Here is a 6,000-nt window from a genome sequence, read left to right as displayed (position 1 = left end):
CTCTCTCTCTCTCTCTCTCTCTCTTCTCTCCCTTCCTCCCTCTCTCCCTCTCTCCCTCCCTTCTCATGCATGTACCTGAAAAAACAACAGTTCATCTTTATGACATCATCATCATCCAGTGCCACATCTGCGACAGACATTGGTGATCATGGTTCTCCATTCATTCCTTTGCTCGGGTGCTCTCAAAAAAGCTACGTTTTCCTGATCTTTCCCCGTTACCCATATGTTTAGGTTCCCCAAGTATGTTGTTCTGGGCCTTCCCCTGCCTCGCTTGCCCTCAATTTTGCCAGTGAGAGCTAGGTGTTCAAGACCCGTATGTCTATTTATGTGTCCCAAAAACTGCATTTGTTTTTCCTGATTGTTTTTAACATTGAGCGTCTCACGTGGGCTTCATCAAGCACTACCTCATTTGATCTCTTTTCCTTCCACGATACCCTTAGCAGTCTCCTAAGAAACCACATTTCTGTGGCTTCTATTTTATTTTCACTGTCTTTAGCGATTGTCCAGCGTTCACAACCAAATAGAAGGGTTGAACAAACATAGCATTTCAGAACTTTCATTTTGGTGTTCAAAGAGATGTTTCTATTTTTCAGGATTGGGCTCATTTTATTGAAACTAGCCTTAGCCATTTTAATTCTCCGTCTTATTTCTGTGGAACATTTTGCATCAGATGTTATCATATATCCTAGATATTTAAACTGTTCGACTAGTTTGATCTTTTCACTTTTGCTAATGAGATTACCACTAGGCTCTGCTGCTTTTTGGGGGGATATCACCATGCCTTCTGTTTTCTTTATATTCTACAATAATCCTTTACGTTCACTTTCTGTTACAATAGAATCTAGAAGTATCTTATGACAACGCTCTGTAATTTTGTTCTGGGGTTCCAAGGACCAGTTTGACAGTGGCTGATCTAATCTAACTGCTCTGTTTGGATGATAGGCTATAGTTTCAGGAACCAGGGACGAAGAGTCTTCATTATCATATAATTACTCCTTCATTTCCTTAACATCGTAGCTGTCAGATTAACCCACAGACCTTGATAGAAAATAGCCTTATAAATTTAAATAGCAAAAGATATTCAGGAAAACACCAATGAGCAGTGTGAACAACACTCGAAATTGTTTCATTTCCACATAAATACATGTAGCCTACTCTGTTCATCCATTTCGGGCCACTCTCATAAGTGATAAGAACTGATTATGTAAGATAACAATCTTATCAATCTGAAAGAGTCAACCTCAGATTGGAGAGGGGGGGGGGCTAACACCTAGATCTAATAATCACAGGACTGCCGTAGCTGTTTGTTTGGTTTTTTACCCTGGACTTTTTACGGCCTCATAATCAGGTCATGGCATGGTTATCGATTCCTGGCCGCGAAAGCTTGGAGAAAGACAGCCAAATCAGAAAATAAATCATTGATAATAGGTAGTATAGTTGCATTTATTGTTAAAATTTCTTGAAACCATTATTCCCACCGCTCGTAGACTAAAACTGACATACTGACATTTGATCAAAATCAATAGATTTATAAATATCTGAGTGTCATTAGCATAAAGATTGTAATTCATGTCATATTATCTTAATGTACAGCACGTGCTTCCAAACACAACTACTTGTATTTGATCTTTAAGACAAGACTCAAACCAGTGAAGGACAGTACCTTTTACATCAAAAGCAATATTTAGTATCTTGATCAATGATATTGAAAACAGCAGAAAGGTCCAAAAGAGTAAGAAGACACATCTTTCTTTCTTCAGTTCCTTTTAAAATGTCAGTGCAGATTTTAAGTAACATTGTCTCGGTACTACGGTGTGCCATGTATGCTTACTGATAAACTTCATTTGGGAATAGTTGAGTTTATATGCTGTAAGTGTCTATTAGAAACAACCTTTTCCGCAAAAATGAAAGATTTGAAGCTGGTCTTACATTGTTCTAATCCTTTTCATCAAATTCAGCTTTTTTTTTCAAAACATGTGCTGTTTTAAAATAGTTTGGAATTGTGCTTGTGAGGAGAGAATCATTTACAATTCAGGTAATGTGTAGAAGAAGTTCACCTATACAATTTTTAAAGGATGGAGGGAAGGCTATATTATGGTCTAAATGACATTGTCATGTTCTCGGTAGACTATCTATACTATAGCTATAGCAATCTATTTGATTTCTTCTTTTGCTGTTGGAGTAAAGTAATCGATGACTTTTCTATAAATCTTTTGGTCCTTCGGGGAAATTGAGAACACAATATTATCGAGTCCTTGTCTGATTAACTTGATAAATTGTTAGAAAAATATCTGAGAATCATATTATAAACTCCATACTTCTTTTGTCTTTGGAAGCACCCTGCGTGTTCTCAACTCCCTTAACTTCATTTATCACGCCGTAATAAACGTGTTTTGGGTGTGTGTGTGTGGGGGGGGGGTAGTAAATGTACGCAAATTGACGGCGCTCGCAACTGTATGAGGTCATATGAGCGCATGGGACATATTACACATTTTTTTTTAATTTCAGTTGCTTGGAAATTTTGAATTTTGCCCGGGTGGTGGCCGAAGCCTACTCATGTCGATTTTAGACCACCAAGGGATCTTTAACGTGCGCAACTTGCAGACGAGACATCCGAGATTTTTTCGCCATTGTCCGAGAAGGCTTGGTGTAGATCTTTCCTACCAGAAGATCAGGTGTGTGGCTGAAAGACAGCAGTGAGAAGAAGCCAAGGAGTAGAAGTAGAAAGGCTGCAGAAAGAGTTTGGAGCCCAGCGGAGGGGGCAAAGGAGGTGAGGGGGTGGGGGCAGAAAGTGGCGACGAAAGCAGACGACAGAACATTTTCAGTGAGAGCAGGAAAGGAGGTGAAAGGACACAATTTTAAGGAAGTAAATTTTTCTGTCGCTACCAGGATACAAACCTTTGAATGAGAGGCGAATACCTTAACCTCTTGGCCACGAGAGCCCCCATAAACCTGTTTTCAATGTGTACGCCCGAGGGACTGGTATGGGGAAAAAGTGAGTTCCTCTTGATGAACAAAGTGAGAAATCGTGTTGAAAGGAAATGTACGGTATAAAAAAACCAACAATATTTAGTTGCGTTAACCTGCTTCACAACAAAGTGGGACCAATTTCACAGCGGTTCTGTTGAGGGCGCCAAATTGGGAACAAAGTATAATGGCATGGGTCATGGAAGCGACAAAGCGCTTCCTTTCTGACGTACAGATGGACAAATTATGGATGGGTCGCGGGTAATGTCTCGGTAATGTCAAATCTCATTCCACACTAAAATAAAGTATTCTGTAACTGTAGCAGTTTATACTATAGAACAGAGCATTGCTCAAACACAGATTCTAATGTTTTTATACAATACGAGAGAACGTAAATTCTTTGTTCTCTTTCAGAAAATATTAGCTTTTAGTTTTAGTAGAAGTTTTATGGCGCTTGCAACTGCCTACGGTCATATGAGCGCCAGAAGATTAGAGGTGTTACAAGAGAGTAACAAACATAAAAAAGAAGAAGGGGGGATAAGGACGACAGATGTTTCGTAGGAAAGAAGAAGCAAACCACACCAGAGCACCCGCCAACCACCTACTCAGAAAATGCAGAGCTTTATTCCTATAATATGTACGAGTATCTAGTCTGAGCTTGCCTTGTCAGCACTAGATCTAGATCTATAGCTTAACTCTGTTTTATGGTTTCTAAATTGTCTTCTCTTTTTTTTCTTCTTTTTTTGGGGTCAAATTCAAATTAAGCTAATCTAAAAGTTCTTTTCAGTTCTTCATGCCTCTTTTTTAAAATCTTGTTAACCTTCCAACGCCAACTACAAGTACAATTTCGGGTGTCTGTGGCTCAGCCCGAAAGGGGAGAATTTTTAATTGTTATCGAGTGTCTCGCTTTTTTCTGCTGGGATGTTGTATACCTTTCAACCCGGGTTGGCACTGGCCAAAAGGGCCAAACCAGCTTCATAGATAAATGAGCTAAATTGTGCCGATAGGGGCGTAAAAACTGCTACTTTAAAATAGTCAAATTTATAAATTAATAAATAGATTATTAATTGATTGACTAATTAACACTTAACATCACTGTTTATATACGAATCTATCTTAGGGTGGGGTTTTTTTTTATAACTATAAGGCTTACATTTGGTTACTTGCTGCTCAGTTGGTGTGAACAATGTATATTTTCTCCCTGACAACTGAAGGAAACAACAAGTTGATGAGGACAACATTCAGTACTTTCGAGAAAGAAGGCATTTCGTCAGTGTAACCATTAAAGAAAAGGCGTTCTTCCGAAATTTGAATTCTAATTCATTCAAAGACTAGATCTAGTCACAGTTTCACTTTGATTATTGCACACAAGTAGGGTAATTGATCAGGCTACTGATTTAGCTAGTAGAAGTAGAAGCAGTGCTCTACGCCCTCCGTTGGACAAGACACTTTTTTAACGCTTCGTTCGAAATGTTCAATGGCGCCCAAACACAAGGACCGGCTAAACCGTGAGTGTTTAAAGCCACACACACTGACTGTACATACTATTATGAAGTGGTTTCTAGAGACAATAGGGAGTGGGGTACCCAATAGACAGCATTTTTTGGAGTTAACATTGCCCGCAAGGTGAAAATGGGCTGTGCACTAAACCAAATTAAATGTTACCGAGGAAATGACCCCGCTTTTCAAGACAATCGAGGAATCGTGAACACATTGCCATGTGCCACATTGCTCTGATCCATGTCATATCGGCCTAGCGAAGATGAAAATAGTGTAGTTGTAGGTTAAGATCTGCCATGAGAATGCAGACTGTTGAGGTGAAGGAAAGTCCTAGCTGCAGATCGTATACGGAGGCACTGGACTACTGAAATCTGCACAGTGATGACGTTTAAAGAGCTGTGCATGTTGCGTATTCAACCTGAAGTGGTCATTTTATTAAGCAATTTTTAGTTCTGATTCGCTTTAGATCTAAACTGACGGAACTTTTCTACTCATGACGCCAATGGTCTTGAGGGCACTTAAGCATTCTCTCCATGCCGGGTGCAGAACTTACGAAATGTCAAGAATGGTGAGTTTGTGGAGAGGTAATGTTCAATACAACAAAAAGCTCTCTGCTCTTTATTAAACGTAACCATGATCTCAGTAGGCAAACATAATTTTGGAAAAATATTATCTGCAGACTTCTGCTGGTTTGTTAGACTACTGCAGCTTGCAATATGGCGCGACTGTTGCAACTTTTAGCATCGAACTGGCGCGTCATACTATAACAATGGCGACAAGGTTGAAAATGTGTTTTTTTTAATACGCCATATAGAGAGCAAAATCATTCAATGAACTTATATAAAATGAATATCAGACAAATTCCTTTAGGTTCAAATCTGAAACACAAAACTTCAGTATGGAGGAAGATATTTACAAAACTAGTTGTCGGGGTTTTTTTTATCCCCCTGTTTGTGCAATTTGTGAAGAAAAAAAATCCAGGAAGTGTTGTGTATAGTAGTGGTAGTATTAAAAGTACAAAAAGATGTGATTTTAGATTCTGATAAAAATAATATGCATTTTGTATTACATTTCAGAAGTTTAACCTGGTACCACATGACCAGTCACTGGAGCTCCTGAGCGTCCACCGCTAAAACACAGCGATAGTCTCAGGCGTGCGTCCTATGCATAGAAGGGAACAAGGTATGCAGTCAGGTTATGTATAAGTAGAAGTTTTACGGAGCTCGCAACTGCATAAATATGAGCGCCAAGAGGCGGATGTCAACAGAGAAGTCCTTACAGGGAATCGGGCTTACTCTGCTCACCTCTCTAGCTTCAACAGCACAAAGTCTGCTTCGGCTACCGCCAGTCAGGTTAAGGACAAGTCTACCACTGGTGAGCAGCTGGCCACAGACTTTGCCAACAGATGCACCTCGAGGAAGGCACCTATTTTTCGTATTATGTCTTAGGATAATTCATCTCAGTTCGTAGCCTTACCAGGGTAAACCAAACATTCCTCTGGAATGGATTTCTACATCAACACAGTAGACCGCA

This window comes from Aplysia californica, unplaced genomic scaffold (assembly GCF_000002075.1).
Source record: "Aplysia californica isolate F4 #8 unplaced genomic scaffold, AplCal3.0 scaffold00676, whole genome shotgun sequence".
Taxonomy (NCBI): Eukaryota; Metazoa; Mollusca; class Gastropoda; order Aplysiida; family Aplysiidae; genus Aplysia; species Aplysia californica.
This window is presented reverse-complemented; position numbering follows the sequence as displayed.